At 35.6% G+C, this 27,507-nt stretch overlaps 1 protein-coding gene across 8 annotated transcripts in view; it reads left to right on the top strand.

The window, feature by feature from the left end:
* The window catches only part of CALCRL (calcitonin receptor like receptor), a 127,451-nt gene that overhangs the window by 12,960 nt on the left and 86,984 nt on the right, over nucleotides 1-27,507 (top strand). For 3 of the 8 annotated variants that reach the window (XM_081579434.1, XM_081579439.1, XM_081579436.1), the window contains exon 2: nucleotides 11,810-11,877. The exons of the other annotated variants lie outside the window; for them this stretch is intronic. The gene's annotated coding sequence lies outside the window, so the exon portion shown is untranslated. The remainder of the gene's footprint in view (nucleotides 1-11,809; nucleotides 11,878-27,507) is intronic. 8 annotated transcript variants of the gene reach the window in all.

Below are 27,507 nucleotides of genomic sequence, written 5' to 3' on the forward strand. Positions count from 1 at the left end.
GTTGATTTCTTTGCTAGTACTTCTGATATCAACTGGTGTAAGTTTGAGGGAAGGTCAACACATTATTTAAGATAAGATTAAATTTTATCTGAGTTTTTTCGTGGAGCATAGAATACTTTCCCCTCAGATAACCGTATGCCTAAGTCTCTTTCCTTTCTGTAGTCTTTGCTCAGATAAAAGCTGTTCTTTGGGGCTTAAGCTAATCACTATTTAAAATAAACCTACACCTATACCTATACCCCTTCCCCAATGGCTCAGATGGTAAAGAATCTGCCTGCAATACAGGAGACTGGGATTCAATCTCTGGGTCTGGAAGATCCCCTGGAGGAGGGCATGACAACTCACTCTAGTATTTTTGCCTGAAGAATCCCATGGACACTGGAGCCTGGGGGGCTACAATCCATGGGATCCCAAAGAGTTGGACAGGAGTGAGTGACTGACACTACAGCACTACATACCACTACAACCCTATTGTTCATCTTTACCTATTTTAGCATGTCCTTGCTTTTTTACTATAAAATCAATCACCTGGCAACAAACCATCTATCATAATTTACATATTTTCTGCTATTATTTATGTTCTGTCTATGACATTTAACCCCTAAGCTCTACAAGTGTTTACATTAGTAGGTGCTTAAAAACTGTTTAATATATGATTAAATGAATGAATGCTTCTTTCTACCAGTCTCCACAGAAAACTTGATAGTGACTCTGTGATTTTGTATGCAGTACACAATAGACATCAGAGCTGAAATTCTGAAGATGTTAGTCACTACATATTGCCAAAGAGAAAATTTTAAGAAACTAATGACTGTCTTATTATTCTTAGGTCAACCTAATATTTACCCCTTTACTGTCATTATAAAGAAAGATAAATTAATAAAGATGTTTTGGTAATGTATTTAGCATTCAGGTTTCACTGAATTCCAAGGCGTGACCTTTCAAACTGGGGTAAATGAGAAGGCTCGGTGTTTTAACAGAGAATGTTGAAGCATTTCCCTAAATGGCCAAACGATGGCTGAAATTGGCAGAATTTCTTGTTGAAACTGGCAGACTTGCCCACTGTTGCCTCCCAACAAAAGTCTTCCTCATTATTTGTTGCCTTTTTGGACAATAGCACTAAAATGTCTATAGAAGGAGAAAAAGAACACTTAGTGGTGAAATTGAAAGAAAGTAAATTAATCTTAGAGAAAAGCATATAGGGTAGGATACAAATCCTGTTTGATTGTCAAAAAATTATATATCTCTATAATAGTTGATGAGTTACATATTTCTTTATCTGTAATTTCTCAAGCTTTTAAGTATTGATTTATAAATATTTAAAGATAATTCTAAAAAGAGAGCCAAGTGTCAATGCCCTTTCATCATTGTATAGTTCTTCAAGTTTTCTAAACTTAAAGCCAGAGGACTATTTTATAAATTAAAATATATAATTGTCATTAAATAAAATCATGATTTGTTTGAAAGCTCATGATAAATTTTCGCAAAATATATCTTCCTAATTGACACAAGTCATAAATTTTAACAACTCTTTTCTATTTAGATTCTCCAAGGGTTTATGTCCATAGTATTCAGAAAAAAATATGTAGGTGTATATATAGATATTTTATATGAATGTGTCAAGGCTGTGACTTTCCTCGTGGTTCAGGTGGTAAAGAATCTGCCTATGATCCAGGAGGCCTGAGTTCAATCCCTGGGGCAGGAAGATCCTCTGGAGAAGGAAATGGCAACCTACTCCAGTATTCTTGCCTGGGAAATTCCATGGATATTTATATTTATATTCCATGGAGCCTGTGGGTTACAGTCCATGGGGTCACAAAGAGTCAGATATGACTGAACGACTAACACTATTTACACTGGTCAAGGCTGTAATTTTACTGTTCTTCAACATATCTTGTGTGACTGGATTTTAAACCACATACTAGTTCGTATTAAACAACTCTATGTACTCAATGGAGTATTGCTCAAAACATAAAAGTAAGCTATGAAATGGGTTCTTTAAGTCTTTTTGAACTTTCTAACTTTTGTTGTTGTTGTTTAGCCACTCAGTCGTGTCTGACTCTTTGTGACCCCAGGGACTGTAGCATGCCAGGGTTCCCTGTCCATTATTTCCCAGAGTTTGCTTAAACTCATGTCTATTGAGTCGATGATGCCATCCAGCCATCTCATCCTCTGTTGTCCCCTTCTCCTCCTGCCTTCAATCTTTCCCAGCATCAAGGTCTTTTCCAATGAGTCAGCCCTTTGCATCACGTAGCCAAAGTATTGGAGCTTCAACATCAATCCTTCCAATGAGTGTTGTGTTAGTTGCTCTGTTGTGTCCAACTCTTTGCGACCCCATGGACTATAGTCTGCTAGGCTCCTCTGTCCGTGGGATTCTCCAGGCAAACTGGAGTGGGTTGTCATTCCCTTCACCAGTGACTCTTCCCAACCCAGAGATTGAACCCAAGTCTTCTGCATTGCAAGCAGATTCTTTACCATCTGAGCCACCAGGAAAACCTCTTGCAATGAATATTCGGGGTTGATTTCCTTTAGGGTTGACTTGTTTGATCTCCTTGTTGTCCAAGGGACTCTCAAGACTCTTCTCCAGCACCACAGTTGGAAGGCATCAGTTCTTCGGTGCTCCACCTTTTTTATTGTCCAGCTCTCATATCCATACATGACTACTGGATAAACCATAGCTTTGACTATATGGATTTTCATGAGCAAAGTAATGTTTCTGCTTTTTAATATGCTATCTAGGTTTGTCATAGCTTTTCTTCCAAGGAGCAAGCATCTTTCTGACTTTAATGTGATGTTATCAAAGGGATTTCCCAGGTGGCACAGAGGTAAAGAACCTGCTTGCCAATGCAGGGGCACAAGAGACTTGGGTTCCATCCCTCAGTCAGGAGGATCCTCTGGAGACCCACTCCTGTTTTCTTGCCTGGGAAGTCCTATGGACAGAGGAACCTGGTGGGCTACAGTCCACGGGGTTGCAAACTGAGCATGCAAACACCAACTTATAATAAAGTTACTATTATAAAACATAAATAATAATAATGCCCTAACAAAAACTGTATTTTGTCTTAGAATTATTCTACATTCATTCTGTATATATGTTTACATATATATGATATGTTTATATATAATGTGGTCTCCTGCATGACAGGCAGATTTTTTACCATCTGAGCCACCAGGGAAGCACCATATATAATGTGACAATCCAATATTCTACAACGCACTTTCTTTTTCCCGTGTAGCTTAGAATAAACAACAATAATAATAAAAGCGGAAACCAAAAATAACTTTTAAAAGACCAAAATGTGACAATTACTAATCTAGAAGAGCTTGATGAAATGGTAGAAAGGGCAGTTAAACTTTACATAATAATAGAATAATAATAGGATTTTCAGTTCAGGTACTTGGCACATAAAATTGGAGTGCAAAAATAACTGATTTCTCACAGTGAGTAGAGACACCACACTTTCTCAAGCTAAAATCATGCCCTACAATGAAAAATGGGTACTCCCAGTAGTCCTGTTCAGCAAAAGGCAATGCCAAAATATTTGTTTACTCTCATCTAGATTCAGCAGAGGTACCATGTATTCCTGAGAACCTTTTCTAATAGAGTGCTGCTTGTAGAATGAAAAAGCTGTTTTGAAGCCTGAATAGTTGTCTAATACTAAATTAAGTCTAAAAAAATTGCTGTCAACTTAAAATAATTTCTCCAATTACTATAATTGACTCGTTATTGCATATTGGATTTAAGGGTACAGGCCAAAAATTCATTATCAGTTTTAGCAGTTCTTCAGCTCTTACATATGCTGGATCTCCTTAACTCTGTTAGGTGTCTCTTTTCTAGAGGCATAGCTTGCTAACCTGCAGCATGGAATAAGACTGTAAATCAGTTTGGTATTCCATGACGTTGCCCACAAACAAATGTTATTAGCAATTCTTTAATTATTTCTATTTTAATTCCTCTTACTAGGTCCTCACCTCATTTGTTTCTAAAGGAGTGGATGTGCTCTCCTTGTTTACATGGATCATATTTTCTAATTGTATATATTTAAACATATAATTTAAAAAGTACACAAACTCTAAACTTTTCTTCCTTGAAGTAAGACCAGGTCAGATCTGGTCACAGTGTCTAGGCAAGAGGCAAGGTGAAAGCTTTCAAGATTCACCCAGAAGTTGATGAAACCATGAATGAAAGGAACAAGATTAGAGAGTTAGGAACTACTCAGGAGAACAGAAAAGATTCAGAAAAATTATCATCTAGAGACAAATATAGATATATATATATGTAAAAATGTAATTAATTTAGTAATCATTGCTTACTGAGTCAAAAAAGTGATATAAAGCCAGAGTGAGGGGTGTGATTTGTCAGTAAAAGAAAGCAGAAAAAGAGAAGGAGAGTAAACAGAATAAAGAAAGGATAAGAGGGAGAAGATAAAAGGAGAGGCTCTAAAAGAAGATAAATTAGTTTGATAAGACATATTATTTGCCAGAAAGTTTAGGAAATAAAAATCCATCACTGAACTGCATCAATTAAACGGTGGAGATACTCTGGATACATGACCGTGGACAAAAAGTTAGTATGCAAATCCTTCTAGCTGTTTGGTATAACATGTTGGATAGGAAAATTTAACTGACCTTTTGTTTGAAGAAAACAAACAAAGCTTAAGGGTTGAGTGTTAAGCTTAAGGGTTATTCCTCTAGTAAGAGGTGACAAGTATTTATGAAGAAGTTGTGAGAAGCAAATACCACATCCTGATGGTAATCGTGTTCTAAAAGTCGGGCCTAATTGTTCACGATTCTACTTTTAAAAGTGAAAGATTCATAGAGTCTGACCCACTGGGACATCTTAGTCTGTCTAGGATAGTTTCTCAAAAGGCAGCCCAGAAATCGGGCTCCCTTAATCATACCACGTTTAAAACAGCAGACCTGGTGTGGTTAACTGCACATCTCTTGGCTCATTCCAAATCTACCAAATAAATCTGAAGTGGCTCAACATACAGAGGAAGGTGATGCTGAAATGAGTCCTGCACCCTCTGAAAACAGCTTTCTCTTTACTTTGGATTTTGTGAGAATAAGAGATGATAATATGATTGAGTGCAAATTTATAATAACAAAATTAGAGTGAACAAGGCATGTGTTTAAATCAAGTGATTCTCTAAATAATGAAAGAATAAGTGTAAATTCACACTGGACTACACATATATAACAAGATACATATTGCTTTCCCTTCTCATTCTTGCTTAGAGAATTACTAGTTTTGTGACTTGAGGTGCACATTTTCCATGTCTGAATCATTATAACTTAAAAGTCTTAGAAACTTAGTAATAATCCTAAGTACAACTTTACTCATCCTTTCTTTTTTCACTAGCCTCAAGGGGAAGTATACACACACACAAATACAAGCATACACACAGATTCACAGGTTGTTCATCATTGTTCTTTCAAAACTAACCTAAAGTCAAAGAGAATTCACACACCTAAACCACATTTGTAAAATTTAAAAAGTGTTTTAATTGTGCATATATTATGATTTAGCTATAACATCTTAAAAGGGATCTGGTCTTAACAATATTCTGACAAAAGGAAGTAAACTTTAAAATTGATCAGTGCTGTGTGAGTCATCTCCATCTCCCACCCTACATCCAAGACCTCCCTGAAATACATTGCATTTTTATATATTTTGATCCACAGAGCTATAACAAGTTCTTGATTCCATAGTAAGGAATCATACTCTGCACATTGTCCTATAAAACCTTTTTATATTTTAAAATTTTCATGCATATAAAAGATTATTAAAATAGACTGTTTAAATAAATAAATTCCTATATACCCAGAACTCATCTTGTCCATCATATTTATCACTAATTAAGTCACATGTGTGTGCCCAGAAGTAAGCCATTAGACTAAACTTGTACTAGTCATTCTCTTGCTTTACTTTATGGCTTGACCATAATCATATGTGGGAGAAGGCAATGGCAACCCACTCCAGTACTCTTGCCTGGAAAATCCCATGGACGGAAGAGCCTGGTAGGCTGCAGTCCATGGGGTCGTGAAGAATCGGACACGACTGAGCGCCTTCCCTTTCACTTTTCACTTTCATGCATTGGAGAAGGAAATGGCAACCCACTCCAGTGTTCTTGCCTGGAGAATCCCAAGGACGGAGGAGCTTGGTAGGCTGACGTCTATGGGGGTTGCACAGAGTCGGACACGATGGAAGAGACTTAGCAGCAGCAGCAGCAGCAGCAGCACAATCATATGTATTTCTAAGCAACGTATTATTTAGTTGTATATTTTTAGTTTTACTTTTATGAGAGTGGAATCCTTCTGAATATAGTCTTTGGAGACTTGCTTCTCAGTCAGCATTATGTTCTGAAGATGCATCTGTATTAATGTGTTAATTGTGGTTCTTTTCACTGCTGCAGTGCTCCTTAGTATGAATGCACAATGCCTTTATCTTTTTTTCTGCTGAGAACATTTGGATGGCTTCTACAATTTTGCTATTACAAACAAAGAAGCAATGAACAGTTTTTAACATATTTCCTTGGTACACATGTCTGAGTTTCTTTAGGGAATACATTTATGAGCGGGATTTAAGGATCCTAGCAATTCTTATACCAGTTTATTCTCCCAACAGTGTGTGAGGTTCCCATTGCATCACATCCTTTCCAATACTTCGCGTTAATGTCAAACTTTTTAATTTTTGCCAGCTTAGTGGGCGTAACATAGTATCTCATTGTGGTTTTAATTTGCATTGCCCTAATTATGAATCACGGCAACTTTGCATGTAAAACAAATTAAAATTTCCCCCGAAACATTTGTTTCTAATTGGGTAGCAGTGACTGCATGTAGAATTATGGTAAAACCAGTTTTTGCTTGTATGTTTTTGAGGAAAGGACTAGTTTTGGTTAGGGGGTCCAGGGAAAGGAAAGATTGTTTTATTGCTTTAAAGCGGGGTATGGATAAGCAGCACTTCCCATCATCACCAAGAATATAGATTGATAATGCCTAGAATTAGATGATAATGTCTAGAATCCCTCAAATTTCCATTTCCTTTAATTTAAAAATCCCATCAAATACATATCTTCTTAAAAATAGAAGGAAAGGGAATAATTCCATTCAGATGTATGTGTGTTTTTGAAAAAAAAGACTTTATTTTTCAGAGCTGTTTTCAGTTCAGTTCAGTTCAGTCACTCAGTCTGTCCAACTCTTTGCGACACCATGAATCGCAGCACATTAGGCCTCCCTGTCCATCACCAACTCCCGGAGTCTACCCAAACCGATGTCCATCAAGTCGGTGATGCCATCCAGCCATCTCATCCTCTGTCGTCCCCTTCTCCTCCTGCCCCCAGTCCTTCCCAGCATCAGGTTCTTTTCCAATGAGTCAACTCTTAGCATGAGGTTCGTGACATTGTACAGAAGACAGGGATCAAGACCATCCCCATGGAAAAGAAATGCAAAAAAGCAAAATGGCTGCCTGAGGAAGCCTTACAAATAGCTGTGAAAAGAAGAGAAGCAAAAAGCAAAGGAGAAAAGGAAAGATATTCCCATCTGAATGCAGAGTTCCAAAGAATAGTAAGGAGATAAGAAAGCCTTCCTCAGCGATCAATGCAAAGAAATAGAGGAAAACAACAGAATGGGAAAGACCAGAGATCTCTTTAAGAAAATTAGAGATACCAAGGGAACATTTCATGCAAAGATAGGCTTGATAAAGGACAGAAATGGTATGGACCTAACAGAAGCAAAAGATATTAAGAAGAGGTGGCAAGAATACACAGAAGAACTGTACAAAACAGATCTTCAGCACCCAGATAATCACAATGGTGTGATCACTCACCAAGAGCCAGACATCCTGGAATGTGAAGTCAAGTGGGCCTTAGGAAGCATCACTATGAACAAAGCTAGTGGAGGTGATGGAATTCCAGTTGAGCTGTTTCAAATCCTGAAAGATGATGCTGTGAAAGTGCTGCACTCAATATGCCAGCAAATCTGGAAAACTCAGCAGTGGCCACGGGACTGGAAAAGGTCAGTTTTCATTCTAATCCCAAAGAAAGGCAATGCCAAAGAATGCTCAAACTACCGCACAATTGCACTTATCTCACATGCTAGCAAAGTAATGCTCAAAATTCTCCAAGCCAGGCTTCAGCAATACGTGAACCGTGAACTTCCAGATGTTCAAGCTGGTTTTAGAAAAGGCAGAGGAACCAGAGATCAAATTGCAAACATCCGCTGGATCATCGAAAAAGCAAGAGAGTCCAGAAAAACATCTATTTCAGCTTTATTGACTATGCCAAAGCCTTTGACTGTGTGGATCACAATAAACTGTGGAAAATTCTGAAAGAGATGGGAATACCAGACCATCTGACCTGCCTCTTGAGAAACCTGTATGCAGGTCAGGAAGCAACAGTTAGAACTGGACATGGAACAACAGACTGGTTCCAAATAGGAAAAGGAGTATGTCAACGCTGTATATTGTCACCCTGCTTATTTAACTTATATGCAGAGTACATCATGAGAAACGCTGGGCTGAAAGAAACACAAGCTGAAATCAAGATTGCCGGGAGAAAGATCAATAACCTCAGATATGCAGATGACACCACCCTTATGGCAGAAAGCAAAGAACTAGAGCCTCTTGATGAAAGTGAAAGAGGAGAGTGAAAAAGCTGGCTTAAAGCTCAGCATTCAGAAAACTAAGATCATGGCCTCTGGTCCCATCACTTCATGGCAAATAGATGGGGAAACAGTGTTAGACTTTATTTTCTTGGGTTCCAAAATCACTGCTGATGGTGATTGCAGCCATGAAATTAAAAGACGCTTACTCCTTGGAAGGAAGGTTATGACCAACCTAGATAGCATATTTAAAAGCAGAGACATTACTTTGCCAACAAAGGTCCGTCTAGTCAAGGCTATGGTTTTTCCAGTAGTCACGTAGGGATGTGAGAGTTGGACGGTGAAGAAACCTGAGCGCCGAAGAATTGATGCTTTTGAACTGTGGTGTTGGGGAAGACTCTTGAGAGTCCCTTGGACTGCAAGGAGATCCAACCATTCCATCCTAAAGGAGATCCGTCCTGGGTGTTCATTGGAAGGACTGATGTTGAAGCTGAAACTCCAGTACTTTGGCCACCTCATGCGAAGAGTTGACTCATTGGAAAAGAGCTGTTTTAGATTCCTATAAAAGCTGAGTAGAAGGTAAAAGATACTCCACATAACCCATCCTCCTACCCCCTCCTCTATTACTCATATCCCCTATGAAAGTTGTACATTTGTTAGAATCAATTAACCTATATTGACAGATCACACCCACCAAATTCCTGTGCTCTGTGACTGCCTAGAGAGGTGGGATGGGGTAGGAGGAGGGAGGGAGATTATAAAAGGAAGAGATATTTGTATACCTACAGGTGATTCATGTTGATGTATTGCAGAAAGCAGAACAATATTGTAATTGTAAAACAATTACCCTCCAATCTGAAATAAATAGTTAAAAAAAATACTGTATGATTCACTGTTGATGTTATGCATTCTATGAATTACAACAAATATATCATGACATGTATTATGTGTTTTTTTAAAAATAATCTTTTAACTGTTTTAAATCATTCATAGTGCTTACAAGTCTCTGTAAGAAGTCATGTCTCTCTTTCTACTGTTGTAAAATTACTTAAACATAAAGTTATCCTGGAAGGCATTGCAGTTTGTGTCTTCATGTAATTCCTCATTTTGGAAACCACTTGATTGCCTTTGTATCCATTGGCTGAATTTAACTAAAGATTTCTTCAAGTTTCTGATTTCCTCTTAATAAATATACTTAGGTTTGTGTATTTGTTCTTTTAACTTCATTATTGTGCTTCACCATGGCAACAGTACATCAAGAAGGTTTATCCAACATTCTTATGTAATACATTTATTTACTGTGTTTCTAAGGTTTAGCTGATTTTGATTTCATTGTCAAACACTTCAGTCAATGGTACTGCTTGCACAAGATTAACTTTCTTTTGAATTTTCTCTAGGTATCTTTATCATTTTCATTAAAACTTTATAATATTTTCTTTGTATTTTTTGGTACTGCAGATACTGATATTTTCAGAGGAAAGTGGGAGTAATACCATGTTGACATATACATTATACTTTATTAATATATGCAATATGTTTACTAACCAAAATGATCTCATCAATATATTCACTGGTAGTCAGAAGTAATTGTTGACATTTTTGTTTTCTACTAAAGATTATCACCAAAAGGATGGAAATATTCTTTCACAGCATTTTCAGCTGTGGTTAAAATTGAAATTTCTAGAACCATCCGGGGGGGGAAAAAACACTCAATGGTCATGTCTATTTCTAGTGGCATTTTCTAGGAAGTTTGGAAAGTACTCAAAATAAACTTTAACTTTGAACCTTGTGAATTCCATATGAATGCCAGTAAAGTCTGAGACTGACAAGACTTTTTGTTATTTTTTCCAAAATAGCTAGTAGAAAATCCAGATTACTCTATGCAGAGTGTCTGTTTATGTAAAAACACACATCTCTTTAATATGATCGCTATCCTAATGACAATATATGTGAGACCATTTATAATATATTATAAATTATTAAAATATGTGAGGGTATAAAAATTTACAAACTAATTAAAATTTTTTTTATTTATATAAAAGAAGATTTTATTACAGAGATTGCTTTTAAGTAAGCTTCTTATACTTTCGGGTTTTCATGCCAGGATCTCTAGTGACTTCATGAAAATCCTTTACAATAATTCAGAAATTATTGCTGGAAGTAGCAGCAAATTGATGATCCATAAGAACAAGTTTATTTTTTTAAAAAGCCTCTCAATATAAATTAATGGAGGTAAAAAATTGCAAATGCAAATTTGAGATCTTAAAGTACTATAAGTTCAAACAAGTAAGTAAGTAAGTAAGTGTTAGTTGCCCAGTCATGACTGAGTCTTTGCGACCCCATGGACTGCAGCAGCCCACCAGGCTCTTCTGTCCATGAGATTTTCCAGGCAAGGATACTGCAGTGGGTTGCCATTTCCTTCTCCAGGGGATCTTCCTGACCCAGGGATCAAACCCGGGTTCTGCACTGCAGGCAGATTCTTTACCAACTGAGCTACAAGGGAAGCTCAAATAGTACTTTAAAGTACTTAAAGGAGTACTTTAAACTTCAAATAGTACTGTGTAAATGCAAATCAAGGTATATCTTGCCTTAAACATTATTTTGAGTCTGAAAAGAGACATGTAAACTACATATATATATATGTTAACTCTTAGTTTATCAGTGGATGAATCTCACTTGTTAGTGATACTCTATATTTAAGGAGTGCTAAATCTCATTACTGACATGGTCTAGCCTCTAGCTTCCTCTGACAAGATCTGTATCACTCTTTCCCCCTCATTCACTTCAGTTTGATCATGTTGGCTTTCTTTATATGCTTTGAACCAGTCATGTCATTCCATTTTCAGAATCATTGACCAAGCCACCCTTTCCTCCAGGAACAACTTTTCTCCTGAACATTTGAGGACGTCCACTTCTTCCTAGTGCTCAGATCTTGAACAGGCACCATCCTCCACGTACGTGTGCCTTAAAATCCTTATTCTTAACAAATGAGGTCCAAGAACAAAGTTCTTGATTACTTTCAGGTTAAAATGGTAGCAACCTAAATTACCTGAAACAATACCTTCCAACTTCCCATTAAAATGAAACATTTAAAATAGATGTTTGTGATTTTAAGAAAAGACACTAGTACATAACTTTAAGTTATGTAAAATCCCACTATCCACTAATATTATTACCGAATTCACAAGAATGTTCTCTTGTCATCTAGGGTCCTACGATGATACACCAACCACTTGTGCTACCACCAGTCAAAACTATGGATGGCCCTACCTTCAGGTACTGCATATGAATACATTACAAAAGGACATTCATGACTTAATGAAAGTAACATGTTAGATTTACAATGAAGTTGAGGACAATATGAATATGTTAACAATCATAAGAAAGATTTCACAGAATGATACATAATATAACTCCAAATAACTTCTGAATAAAGCAAAACTTTGAAAAGCAATCTAACAAACTACTGATATAGATGGACTTATGGACATCTGTCAAACTTACAAAGTCATTTCCTTGGGACCTTTGGGTAAGAATTTATCCCACATGTTTTTGTTCCCTTGCTAGAGGACTAGGAATGTTAAATTAATACAAATGGTTCTTATAAGATTTATTAATATCCTTAATTTGGTAGTATTAGCCACAAACATCACACAAAAGCACAAACACATACAAATATATAAAGTCTGTGGTTAATCTCGTTTTAACTATAAATATGTATATATATATATACATATATATATGTATATATATATATATGTATATATATATATATAACAGGAGAAGTCAATGGCAACCCACTCCAGTGCTCTTGCCTGGAAAATCCCATGGACGGCAGAGCTTGGTGGGCTGCAGTCCATGGGGTAGCGAAGAGTCGGACACGACTGAATGATTTCACTTTCACTTCTCACTTTCATGCATTGGAGAAGGAAATGGCAACCCACTCCAGTGTTCTTGCCTGGAGAATCCCAGGGACCGGGGAGCTTGGTGGGCTCCCATCCCTGGGATCGCATAGAGTCGGACTCGACTGAAGCGACTTAGCAGCAGCAGCAGCATATATATATATATAACAAATTATGTTTCACGTATAAAGTAATAGGGCTGGGTTGCTCTTTTAATCTAAATTCCTTTCCTCTGTAAAGTTCTTTGCTTTCTGATTCACATAGTCACTGTTATATTCTTACAAATGGCTATAAAACTTTCCCATAATTGGAATGTAATAGGATATCATTTATAAATAAGGCAACAGGAAAATGGTAGTTAGCTGAATTAAAGATTTAAGTTGCTCTAGCTACTATTTTTAGAACTCCCTGGCAAAGCAGTTTCAACTTCAATTGTAGGCATTAATTTCAAGTTTCAGGGGCATTGGTGCTTCCAAAAAGATTACTGTTGAAGACAGATATCTCTTCTTATTTATATTTAGCACTGTAGTTCCATATCAGATAAAATATTAATTATGTGATTATTATTATACCTCACATCCTCCTTCCTGACAAAATTAAAGCAGCTTTCCTGTCCTCACTTATTTTTAGACTGCGAAGTATTTAACAATTCAGTAATGCATCATCCCAATAAACTATAATAGCATTAATGAAAAATAAAGGCTAGTGAATTATTTTATCTTAAATTCAAAGCTGAGTGAATTAATTCCTTATTCTGACTTTAAATTCCCAAGTCATTTTGTTGGACCAAAAATAGACCCTCTATAATTATTCTTTGTCCTACAGCATGTCTTTGGGAACTCATCATTGTTGTTCTATCCTTTTATGTGTCAGCTTCCTTTGCACATTGAATCTCATATGACTCACTGTTCCTTAGAGCATGGTGTAAACGCTTGAAATGCCTACTTATAACTGACAGTTGAATTTTTCTTCCTGAACTTTTTTATGTGAAGTGGTGCCAGATCAATTTCTTAAAGCTCCAATTTTGCTTATTGGAGACATGTAAGAAAGAGCATAAAATGAAAGAAGATTCACTTACTGGGCAAAAACTGACTTTAACTTCCACTATCTGTGAGTACCAGTCATCCTCATATGGAAGTTAAGAGGATTACCCATTCTTTTCTGTCTTTCCAGCTTATAAATTCTAACATATATTGGCTAGTTTGAAGGAGATAATTTGGAAATGGCTTGAAAATGAAGTCTGAATTTAAACTGCATTCTCTTCATTAAATTGATCTCTGACTTGCAGTGTATTGGTGAGATTTTTTGTAAGACAGCAATAGCCCTGATGGTAATTTTTAAAATTTTATTTCTAGCATGAAGAGCTTAAGATGTATATGTATTTAAATTCTAGCAAGAAAGAGGTTGAAAAAATGATCTCTGGAAAAATGAAAAAATATAACTGAGAACCAGTTTGCTATCATATTAGTTTGACTCACATGCAGTTTAACTTTAACCTAATACAAGAAGCCCAGAAATGAGACCTAAGAAAGAAAACCCCTACTCTTAGTTCATCTGCCTCTGCTGTGGGATATGAGGCAAATCACCAAACATTCCTGAACTCCCACCTTCTAAATCTATAAAATGAGCAGGTTATACTGTGAGACATTCAGGTCCATTTCAGCTCTGAAATTCTGGGTCCTCTAACTGTAATCACTCTGAATTAAAGACAGGAGCTGGAAATAAAATATCATTTGAAGTTCTTTGTAATAAATAATGTGATTTGTAATAGCTCAATTCCTCTAACTCCAAATATTGTTTCATTTCTTAATTTACATAATCATTCAGTAGACTCTGAATGAGTCTTGACAAATAGGTAAAAGGTAAGAAAGAGGAAAAATCAAGGAGAATATCTCTGTTTCATTTCTTAATTTACATAATCATTCAGTAGACTCTGAATGAGACTTGACAAATAGGTAAAAGGTAAGAAAGAGGAAAAATCAAGGAGAATATCTCTGGCTAGACTGAATTTTGGCAACAGAAGGATCCATTTCTATTAATCACTAAAATTTTATATTCTTACTGAAAATTCTCTTTGACTGCATGGTAGTAAAAATATTAACTTTTAAATTTATAATAATTTAATAGATCCATTTTCACATTTAAGTCTTAAACCAATTGAAACTGAATCTCACATACAAATTTTTTCCCAAAACTGATGGAAAGTTGTAGCAATGCTTTTTATCAAATAATGCATCCATTCTATTACTGACTTAAAACATAACTAAATTGTTCTATTTGCTAAGTGATATTAACAAACTGATTTGGATTCTAGGGTCTCTTTGTCTTATCATTGCTATTTGCTTAGCTGACCTTTAAAATTATTCATTACTTTGATTGCATTACATTTATACATCATTTGGGGAAAAATTAAGCATCTTTATACATTTTATTTTTATATAAATTAATAAAAATGTCTCTTTAATAAAAATCATTTTATGTCCATGAAATAATTATATACCTTCTTCAAAATGGCTCTTCAGGCAGGAGAAATGCCTGGTTCTTAATGATCAGAATGTACTTTTACACAGAACAATGTGAAATTTTTCTCAGCAAATATTATGAATAGGTCAGAGAATCAGGAGAGAGTCAGGTTGATTAGAACAGTGAGAACTAAATTAAGGTAAATTTACAAAAAAAAGAAAGGTATTGGTATTCCACTAAACTAATGATACAAATTATAAGACTTTAACTCAAATAAGACACTTTCAGGACCCTGGATTTAATTTTGTGTTTATGACCTGGTGGTTTTTTAAAGAGAAATCTTACAAGCATATTAGTTTTCTCTAATCCAAGACCATAGTATATAAGTCCCCAAGTTGTCAGTGATTTGGTTACTACATCTCATCTGGTAAGATGGTAAGGGTACACAAGGAGCAAAAAGGCCACTGGTGTGTAATTTGAGAGGATGGCCACTGAGGGTGGGTCCATTGTGTAGCATCTCTCTCCTAGTTAAGCCTTTGACTTTGCATGTCACATAAATAGATTGGTGTTTGGTCTCCCTATCTGTAAAATAGGAGATTAAATCTGAGAAAAAGAAAAAAAAAAAAAAAGAGAGAGAGAGTTGCTCAAAATAAAAATAAACTCTAAGATTTTCCTTAATTCTAACTCTTCTTGGTCACTTTGGCTCTTGGCTTAATCATCATCTCCAAAGGGTACATTTTGCATTCTACTTTTGTCCTTTAATTTGTTATGTCCATCTTTCTTGTCCCTGAGCCACATTAAAGAAGCATTTGTAAAGAGCTATTTTAAACCTCTGTGTAGTACACCTTATCATGCCTGTAAACTCAAAACTCAAATTGTATTAAAATGTTCCCCCAAAATTATATCTTTAGTGATTAAATTACTCTTATAGATCAACTTCATGCATAACTGTCTTACCATCCCTTGAAAAATAAATAACACACTGTCTTATTGCTCAGAGTTAAAAGCAAGTAAACTAGGGGACATCATTATTCTATAAGATGTAATTAATGACCTGTTACAAAGAAGAGGTATAAAAATATATAGCATATATTTTAAATGTAATTTTTTAAAGAGTTAAAAGATACAATTTTATAATAGTTGGTATGTTAAAAAAAATACCAATTCTTACCTTTCTGTGTAATTAGCTGTGTTTCCAATAAAAATCATTCAAATAAAAATTATGGATTCAACAAAATGAGTTTAGCACAATTGATGAGTAACATTTGCTATATATACTTGTCATTTATGTTAGCTTGCATATCTCACATGCAAAATAAAGCATGAACCTAAGTATAATACACCACTTCAATAATTCAGTATTGTTCTTGATCCAGTGACTTGGGGGTTTCATTTTCAGTGCCAAAAAATCTACAAGTATTCTAATCTGTAAGAGATTTCCGTATTATAAGGCATCCTATAAAGGGTGGTATTCTTTGCAAATACACTTCTCTGAAATCTCCTTGTTACCTTACTTTTAATCAGACTCTATTTTAGTGCATAAAGTTGTTCTCTTTTGTATTGATGCCTGAAATAGTTCTTTCTTTGATCTCAATAAAAAATTCCAGACACATAAATTGTTTTGCATGTAATAGACTGCATTGAATATTTTCATATGAAATATTCAGGAGAGATTCACATATTAGCAATGTAAACAATTTCAGATCAAGTGGTAGACATCATCATTTATAAAGATCACTTGGCTTTTCCAATATCTTATCTATTTCCAGCCTCTCTCCATCTTTCTGGATCCTCTCTCTTCCTCTTTATCACTCATTTTCCTGATTCCTTTATAAGAGTGAAAATAATACATTTCTAACATTGATTCATGGAGAGGAGATTTTTCTTGTTATATTTAAGCAACTGCAAACATTTATAGTTATGTATCTGCTCTATCATATGTTATTTTTTATGTATTTTACATACAAAAAATAGTTCCTTCAGTAAGAGAAATTCTGTTAATGGTAACTATGTAATGAGTTATGATAACAATCTATTCATAATGACAAGTATTTAATATTTGATAGGTAAAAGTACGTTATAATGGAAGTTTAATGGGAACCAAGTTTTATGCAGACTTACCTGATGGCTCAGTGGACAAAGAATCTGCCTGCAATTTGGGAGACACAGGAGAAAAACCAAGTTCCATCCTTGGGTCAGCAAGATCCCCTGGAGGAGGGCATGGCAACTGGAAGAGTCACAGTCTGAAACCACTGAGCAACTAAGCACAGCACAGTACATGTTGTATGTAGTGGGCATGCATGCTTCTTCGCTTCAGTCCTGCTTGACACTTCGTGACCCCATGGACTGTAGCCCACCAGGCTCCTCTGTCCATGGGATTCTCCAGGCAAGAATAATGGAGTAGGTTGCCATGTCCTCCTCCAAGGAAATTTCCTGACCAAGGAATTGAACCCACTTCTCTAAAGTCTTCTGAATTGGTTCTTTACCACTGGCGCCAGCTGGGAAGCCCTTTATGTAGTGTAGATACTATAAGCTTTCATACATTTACCTGTTTATTCCTTTTCACATTTGCTTTACATTAAATTATAATTTGTTTTTTTCATTTTTCTGACTACAGTGCTCAGCCTAATAGTTTTCAAATGCAATGCATTTTTACTTTTGGTAAGATTGAATTTTTTTATTTCGTATGTCTTACGCTTTAGACCAATGATCTACAAACTGGGTTATGAATACACCTAAGGAGTAGGCAGAAAATGCTTGAGTACAGAAATTGATTTCCAGATCCAAAATTCCTAAGGTCTAAGCTGCCACCCAGTCATCCTTTTCACTTTTTCTTTCCTAGTTTTCCTTTTAATTCTTTACACACACACATACTATTTTACCCTTCTGAGTCTCACTATTAATATTATACAAAACATTTCTGCAGGACATAACAATCTCTGAGGCCATAAAAATGAGTACAGAGACAATGGATACACTGAAGTTTGTCAAACCTTTTTCAAAAGTACGCATGGCCTCTCTACTTTCTTCATCTCATTTGATATATTTCTAATAAAATTTTACTTTTTGTGTTTAAAAATTATGTATCAAATTTTGTAATGAATTTATTATGTTCTGATCTAGAGTATAAACTCTAGAGGCAAACTCTCTTTCAAATCCTGAATCAAATAGTTTTTTTAATCACTTGGTTAAGTTAATAAATCTACTTGTGCCTCAGTTTCCACATAGGTAAACCTGGGATAAACAGTACTTATTTTATATATATTTTAATAATGTGATCATAAAGATTGAAAAGATAAATATTACATTTTTATGTATTATAAATTGGTCATCATCTGTTATGTATCATTGGTGTTTCCAGACTTGGTGGTCACTCTCTACAAGAACTGATAGAATTTCTGCAAAAGTGAAAGTCTTAGTCACTCAGTCATGTCTGACTCTGCAACCCCATGGACTGTAGCCTGCCTGGCTCCTCTGTCTATGAAATTCTCCAGGCAAGAATACTGGAGTGAATAGCCATTCCCTTCTCCAGGGCATCTTCCTGACCCAGGGATTGAAATCCCTGCATCTCTTGCACTGCAGGCGGAATCTTTACCATTGGAGCCACCAGGGAAGCACGATAGAAGTAGAGGTGGAAATATTTAGTACTTAGATCACGGCGTAGACTTGAGTAAGTCTTGTGTTAGCTACTATTATCATTATTATTATTATTATTCTAATAAAATTGTAATGGTCAAGCGATTGAGAAAGATTTTTAAAACACTCATTCAGACAGGTAGATTTTTTTAATGAAATTTCAACCTAGGTATATGTTTTGTTGCATAAAATATTTTGATCAGGGAAGACTTCATTGAAAATTTTCCTAGGAAAAGATTAGGAGAAGTTTGCATAGTAACCATGCAAACACTTCAAAGGAAAAGGCAGATACTGCAGGATTATAGTTTTCAAACATCACTTGCTCACTCAGTGATCTACTTCTTCCTCCCTCCATCTTTCTTCCTCCGCTCTGTCTTTACTCATTCTGTTTCTCTATTATGATTTTTCCTGGTTCTGTAATGTAGTCACTTAAAAGAATTTGAAAACTAAAAAATATATTTCAGTAGAATAAAATTCTGTAAGCAAAAGGTGGATAGTGGAGTGGAATATGATGTCAAGGAGATTAAGAAATTTTCAGCTGTCAAGAGAACACTCATTTCTCTACGAGTGATTGTGTAGGTATTAAATCGTTGTTGCACTTATATTTCATTGAAAATAATATGGCCGTTACAGTTTAAAATATCAACATTTAAAATATGCCAAATATTACATTTTACAAATGACCTAGTAACTTAAATGGATGAAGTTTTAAAATTACTTTAGAAATAGCATCAACAGTAAAGTTAGAAGAACACTCTCACTAGATTGGCATGTTTAATTCATCTTTGCATTCCCTCTTCCATGAAAAGTACACTTAAAATAACTTTACTAATAAATATGCATATAACATTTTACTATGAAAATATGATGAATTATAATATCGTACCTTTCATTGTAGCATGGAGTTGTAACCAAAACATCTAACTTCATGTTCTTAACTTGACATAATTACAGGAGAATGTATTAGATCTGGATAAGGTGATGAGATACTACATATATCACATGAAAATGAGCTCTTGATGCTGTTAGTAAGAAAATAAATATAAGGCTTTGCAAATAGTGGGTTAGAAGATACCATAAGGATTTCTCTTTTGTCATTAAGGATAATAAATTATAAGGAGATTAAGAAAGGTCCTTTGCAACTGGAGCTTTTACCTCTATGTATAATAATTTACATTTGTAGTTTAGGATTAATAAATAGCTTACATTTATTTATTGATAATGAAGTTTTGTTTTCAATAATGAAGATTATTATGCATTTCCAAAACCAAAAGAGCTTGTCATTAGATGTGGAAAAACTCTAGTCTTTTTCCAAGATGCAATGATCCATAAAAAAACAATCAGTTGAACAAAGAGTACCTATCTTGAAAGAGGTTTTTATCATATCAGAAAAGCTCATTTAGTGGGATAGATCTATACTTATAATTAAGAATCAAACCCCTCTGCCAAATCTCAGCAGAGTTCATTTAACTCCAGATTAATTCTAATAGTCATTAGGGTGTGGATTTCCCCTCTGTAGGAAAACCCCAAATTAAAAAAAAAAAAAAAGCACCCTTCTCCCCCAGTAGAAAACTCTGTCTCTTTTATTTAGATACTTTATTATTGTTTCATTTTGTCTTCTATCCTATCTCCCAAAGTCCACCTTAATCTTCTTTTCAAAGCAAGTTAATTATCTTTTTATGGAATAGATCGGTTTTGATAAAATTTTCCCTCTTCCAAAATTATGCAGACGCTAGCATGAACACATCAAAGTGAAATTTTCAATCAGCCTATGCCACAGTTCATTTATACCTGTCAGGGTTATAATTTTGCAGTTTTTAACTTCAAGCCAGTTTTTCCTAAATTGCCCATTTTTATAACTTTCTTAGATTACCTAATTTTCTGTCTGTGTTAACCCATCAGTCACAATATATTTAAAAATGCCCAGATGGGCAAGTCTTGGGCTCCCCTGGTGGTTCAGCAGTAACGAATCCGCCTGTAGTGCAGGAGACCTGGGTTCGATCCCTGGATCAGGAAGATCCACTGGAGGAGGGCATAGTAACCCACTCTTGTACTCTTGCCTAGAAAATTCCATGGATAGAGGAGCCTGACAAGGCAGCAGATCATAGGGTCGCAAAGAGACGGACATGATTGAAGTGACTCAGCAGCAGCAATAGGACAGGCCTTTCCACTTTGTGGCTTGTTTGCTTAATGTAAAGTCTTGCTAATATATTTAATGATATTTATATGTCTACTAGTTATTGAAAATAAATGAAAATACATTTACATTTATTGACTTCTATTTAAGTGACCTAAAGTAATGGAGAAATGCCCAGCACCTAGAAAGAATAAAGGGTGTGGCATAGGAGGAAAACACAGTCATTTACTGTATTTTACAGGAAGTTCCTGCTGTGACTAAAAGTTCTTTGCTCTCTCAGAGACTAGATATAAGACAAAGGGAAATGCAACACAGATAACTGGTAGCTTTTAATCTGCTGAATCTAAATATGTCTGCCAATCAGAAACAGATCCTGGATTTAAAGAAAATGAGTGCTATGATTCAATGAGTCTGGGAAGTAGACCTGACAAGAATAACTCAAGAAAGCCTTTAGCTGCACTTTTACTGTTTTAGGCTGTTTTACAGAAACCAAACCTCCAGGTGAAAGTTCAACACTTCTCTGTCAAATGTTTTTCTGTTTGACACCAAATATCACCTGAAGTAAGAGAAATTCGAGTAAACAGTAACTATCAACTGACAAAGGTAAAAATGACCTCACTGGGCATATCTACATCTTTTAAATCACATTTGGCTACACTTTTAGACTTTAAGCAAGAGATCTGCCTATCTATAAGTAAAAATTATGGCCACGCTGAATTTATTATTCTTTATTATCTCACCTATAAACTTGTTTTTCACATTTACTACTATATAATTAGTAACAAATTAACTTCAAATCATTTAAGATTCCATTTTATACAGTGTGCCTATCTTAGTTACATATTTCCTGGAAAAGTTTATTATTCCCTATTTACTCTCAATTTTTTCCAAAGCCTTTGGACATTAAATAAAGGATCCTGTGACACAAAGACTGCCATATCACTGGAAACACTAATGCATGCATACACATAAAACCACAAAATACTTTAGAGTGTAGTTTACTATCAAAAGAGCAAGTTTTCAGAACCATAGCAGACTTTAGAATTTATCTCTCAGCCAAATCATAAATATATTCCTCAACACATCCAATTAAGATAGTTCCTGTGTTTCCTTTACTGGGGGAAAATGACACTGTATGCTTTTATAAATTCTCAGATTCTACCTGGTATTTCATAGAATATTTGGTGGAAATTGTATGTGAATATTCACAAACATATATACATACATACATGTAGCTTGAAACACGTTAGCTGAAATTCAAATGTATTCTGAGGAAAAAAAAACATGCAATGAAAATAAAGACAAACAAGTGTGTTTGTTTATAAAGATATATTAAATTAAAAAGAATAAGACTAAATTTATGGTTCACATTTTCTAGTGCCTAGTTTAAAAAAGTATATACTTGTAGCCAGAACAATTCTCTAACACTGTATTATTAATTCTATCATTCTCTATTACTGTTTTGAAAGTTAAGTGCATCTTCAAAAATTTTCAGTAGTGAGCAGGGAAGAGTTATTTTTTTCTCTTACAAGTCCCAACTAAATATAAATTGTAATTTCTATTCTCTCTGTTAAAGATCTGTTGCTTGGAAATATTTTGGGCCATTTCTGAGCACAGAGCTTTAAACAGTCCTGTATTCAATTTTCTAGTACATTAGATTTATAGCTTTGTAGGACTTGAGTTTAGTTCAGTTGCTCAGTTGTGTCCGACTCTTTGTGACCCCATCGACTGCAGCATGCCAGGCCTCCCTGTCCGTCACCAACTCCCAGAGCTTTCTCAAACTCACGTCAATTGAGTCGATGATGCCATCCAACCATCTCATCCTCTGTCATCCCCTTCTCCTCCCGCCTTCAATCTTTCCCAGCATCAGAGTCTTTTCCAATGAGTTAGTTCTTCACATCAGGAGGCCAAAGTTTTGGAGTTTCAGATTCAACATCAGTCCTTCCAATGAATATTCAGGACTGATTTCCTTTAGGATGGACAGGTTGGATCTCCTTGCAGTCCAAGGGACTCTCAAAGTCTTCTCAAACACCACAGTCCAAAAGCATCAATTCTTTGGCGCACAGCTTTCTTTATATTCCAACTCTTACATCCATAAACGACTACTGGAAAAACCATAGCTTTTGCTAGATAGAACTTTGTTCAGCAAAGTAATGTCTCTGCTTTTTAATATGCTGTCTAGTTTGGATATAGCTTTTCTTCCAAGAAGCAAGCGTCTTTTAATTTCATGGCTGCAGTCACCATCTGCAGTGGTTTTGGAGCCCAAGAAAATAAAGTCTGTCTCTGTTTCCATTGTTTCTCCATCTATTTGCCATGAAGTGATGGGACCAGATGCCATGATCTTAGTTTTTTTTGAATGTTGAGTTTTAAGCCAGCTTTTTCACTCTCCTTTTTGACTTTCATCAAGAGGCTCATCAGTTCCTCTTCACTTTATGCCATAAGGGTGGTGTCATCTACATATTTGTTCAGTTCAGTTCAGTCACTCAGTTGTGTCTGACTCTTTGTGACCCATTGAACCTCAGCATGCCAGGCCTCCCTGTCCACCACCAACTGCCAGAGTCTACCCAAACCCATGTCCGTTGAGTCGGTGATGCCATAAAACCATCTCATCCTCTGTCGTCCCCTTGTCCTCCTACCCTCAATCTTTCCCAGCATCAGGGTCTTTTCAAAAGAGTCAGCTCTTCGCATCAGATGGCCAAAGTATTGGAGTTTTAGCTTCAACATCAGTCCTTCCAATGAACACCCAGGACTGATCTCCTTTAGTATGGACTGGTTGGATCTCCTTGCAGTCCAAGGGACTCTCAAGAGTCTTCTCCAACACCACAGTTCAAAAGCATCAATTCTTCTGCGCTCAGCTTTCTTCACTGTCCAAATCTCACATCCATACATGATGACTGGAAAAACCATAGCCTTGACTAGACAGACCTTTGTTGACAAAATAATTTCTCTGCTTTTTAATATGCTGTCTAGGTTGGTCATAACTTTACTTCCAAGGAGTAAGTGTCTTTTAATTTCATGGCTGCAATTACCATCTGCAGTGATTTTGGAGCCCCCCCCCCCAAAAGTCAACCACTGTTTCCCCATCTATTTGCCATGAAGTGATGGGACCAGATGCCATGATCTTAGTTTTCTGAATGTTAAGCCTTATAAGCCAACTTTTTCACTCTCCTCTCTCACTTTCATCAAGAGGGTCTTTAGTTCTTCTTCACTTTCTGCCATAAGGATGGTGGCATCAACATATCTGAGGTTATTGATATTTCTCCAGGCAATCTTGATTCCAGCTTGTGCTTCCTCCAGCCCAGTGTTTCTCATGATGTACTCTGCATATAAGTTAAATAAGCAGGGTGACAATATACAACCTTGACGTACTCCTTTTCCTATTTGGATCCAGTCTGAGGTTATTGATATTTCTCCCGCCAATCTTGATTCCAGGTTCTGCTTCATCCAGCCTGGCATTTCCATGATGTACACTGCATATAAGTTAAATAAGCATGTTGACAATATAGAGCTTTGACATACTCCTTTCCTGATTTGGAACCAGTCTGTTGTTCCATATCCAGTTCTAACTGTTGCTTCCTGACCTGCATACAGGTTTCTCAGGAGGCAGGTAAGGTGGTCTGGTATTCTCATCTCTTTAAGAATTTTCCACAGTTTGTTGTGATCTCCACAGTCAAAGGCTTTGGCGTAACCAATAAAGCAGAAATAGATGGTTATCTAGAATTCTTTTGCTTTGTCTATGATCCAATGGATGTTGAAAATTTGATTTCTGGTTCCTCTGCCTTTTCTAAATCCAGCTTGAACATCTGGAAATTCATGGTTCACATACCATTGAAGCCTGGCTTGGAGAATTTTGAGGATTACTTTGCTAGCCTATGAGATGAGTGCAATTGTGCAGTAGTTTGCACATTCTTTGGCATTGCCCTTCTTTGGGATTGAAATGAAAACTAACCTTTTCCAGTCCTGTGGCCACTGCTGAGTTTTCCAAATTTGCTGGCATATTGAATGCAGCACTTTCATAGCATTATCTTTTAGGATTTGAAGTAGCTCAACTGGTATTCCATCACCTCCACTAGCTTTGTTCATAGTAATGCTTCCTAAGGCCTACTTGACTTTGCATTTCAGAATGTCTGGCTCTGAGTGATCACACCATCATGATTGTCTGGGTCGTGAAGATCTTTTTTGTATAGTTCTTCTGTATATTCTTGCCACCTCTCAATATCTTCTGCTTCTGTTAGGTCCATACTATTTCTGTCCTTTATTGAGCCCATCTTTGCATGAAATGTTCCCTTGGTATCTCTACTTTTCTTGAAGAGATCTCTAGTCTTTCCCATTCTATTGTTTCCCAGTATTTCTTTGCATTGATGACTGAGGAAGGCTTTCTTATCTCTCCTTGCTATTCTTTGTAGGACTAGATGAATCCTTATAGTTTTTTGATACAACTGATTATTTTTAAATGAAAAACTGATAAGCAGGCAGATAAAAAGGCTGATTAAAAGAAATAAAATAGTAATCTGGTGTCACAGAGTTAGTATACATTTTTCTTTAAAACATTTGTGCTGACTATTCTATGAAATGCCCACAAACTAACTATGCCCATGTCCCTTTTATCTATAAGCAACACTTAATTCTTTGTATAAATTTAATTTTTCCTCCTATTCTTCCCGACAATTTCTTTTATGTTTAACTTGGAAATTAACAAAGCATTTTTTGATATTTACTCTAAGATCATTGGTATTGTTAACAGATTTGAAAATTCTTCTTTCATGATGCCCTAAAACATGTTGTCACATACTGTTAAATCCAGACTTCAAAAAACTACTCCACTTTGGATTCATGACCTATCCATTGTCCATTGGGATCACCTAATATGCTGATGTGTCTTAAATTTCAGTGTAGCTATTGCTACAAAATCTCTCATGAAGTTTCAGTGCAAACCTGATCAAATGAATAGTATAATTGATACTTCTATTTAAAAAAAAACTGGTCCTATCAAATAAGTTTCTGAAATTGCTTTTCAAATCCTGATATGTTGACGGTAGGGGACACACATGTGCTTAGAGTCTTTGTAGCCACTCTGTCTATAGGCCACCATCTGAGTCACTAGGGAAGCCTCCTGTCAAAAGGAGATCTCTCAGTTGCCATTTTATTTTACTTTTCTCTTTTTGCATAGCAAGTTGGCCCTTATTTAGCCCCAAGGCCTTAAGAAACTGAGTAAGCAATAAGTATTTACATTGAAAAAGGATTGAGAAAATACATATTTTATTACACAAGTTGAAGCTGGATGTCTTAGCAGGAGCATCATTCAAACACTGATGAAGCATAAAAACAAAGCTCACACTGTTCACTAAATATAACTCTTTTGAGTCATTGATTTTTAAATCTGCTTGAAATGATATGGAAATACGTTAGTCTAAAAACAATAATTTGCAACTGAAATCTCAGTAATAAAGATCACTTGATCACTTGTGTGTATAATTGGGAGTTCATACTTTATCTTGAGGATGTTATTAACTCATTTCACAGGATTTTGCATACCTAGGCTAAATTTCCAGAGACAACATAGGAAAACCCAAAGGAAATGGAGCTAGGAGACATTTTTCTAGTCTCTATATTTAACCTATTGTTTGAATGTAATCAAGACATATCACTTCTTTGGTATTAAGTGTTCTCTATACAGTAAATTTTTGTACCACGTTGACTTTTTTATATTATGAAAAAAATGATATTTAAACAATAATAAATTCACAATGCTTATACTTCTGAAAGTCATGTTTTATATTGTTTTGCTAATTCTGAAAAAGAGATCTTTCTGGGGTCAGAAGATCTCAAGTCTTATGTAATTGCTCATAAAACGAGCAATTGCAAGGTAGAAATTACATAGCATTATTTAATATCATTCTTTTTTCCTGAAGTATACTTTAATGCTCTTAATAAAAACAAAGAATCAAATTTGAATGTAAATAATGGTGAAGATTATTCATTATAATATCCTCCCTATAGGATCTATCATGATGGTGGGCACATAGTAAGAAATTGCTTCAAGTTCTAAGGTGCAGACAAAGTTAGAAATTTTGGGGTTATTGAAAATATAACTTAGTATCCAGAAGTTTTTGTATCCTAACAAGATTTCAGCCACAAGAATAATGATGGAAAAGTTCATTTAGATATACTTAAGATAAATAATATAGAGCCAAGAGTAGGTTTCAAAGTGTTTGAAATTATGAAAATTGTAAGTGAACTACAGGATTACCTAGCTGACTTAAGGTACCTTGGGCTTTTACATGCATTACCTGGTAATAAGGAGGTATGTGATATTTCCTAATGAAGTTATCTTCAAATAGGGAAAAAAAATGAATAGAGCTACTTCCTCACGGGAGGTACTGCTACTGATCTATGTATACCTAAGGGTTAATCTATTCATGGCTCAGATAGTTCTATCTAAGAAAGGTACCATGTAAATTCTTGTTAGTCAGCCATTTACAGATACCCCCCCTTTAGAGTGTTCAGAGGAAATTCTTAATTAACTTTGAAACCATTAACTTAATCATTTTTCAAAACCCAGAATAGTGCATCAATATCCTGACAAGTTGGGGCTTCTCTGGTAGCTCAGCTGGTAAAGAATCTGCCTGCAATACACGAGACCTGAGTTCGATTCCTGGGTCAGGAAGACCCCCTGGAGAAGGGATAGGCTACCCACTCTAGTATTCTTTGGCTTCCCTGGTGGTTCAGATGGTAAAGAATCCTCCTGCAATGTGGGAGTTCTAGGTT

This window comes from Giraffa tippelskirchi, chromosome 3 (assembly GCF_054371585.1).
Source record: "Giraffa tippelskirchi isolate mGirTip1 chromosome 3, T2T-mGirTip1v1.2.pri, whole genome shotgun sequence".
NCBI classification, from domain to species: domain Eukaryota; kingdom Metazoa; phylum Chordata; class Mammalia; order Artiodactyla; family Giraffidae; genus Giraffa; species Giraffa tippelskirchi.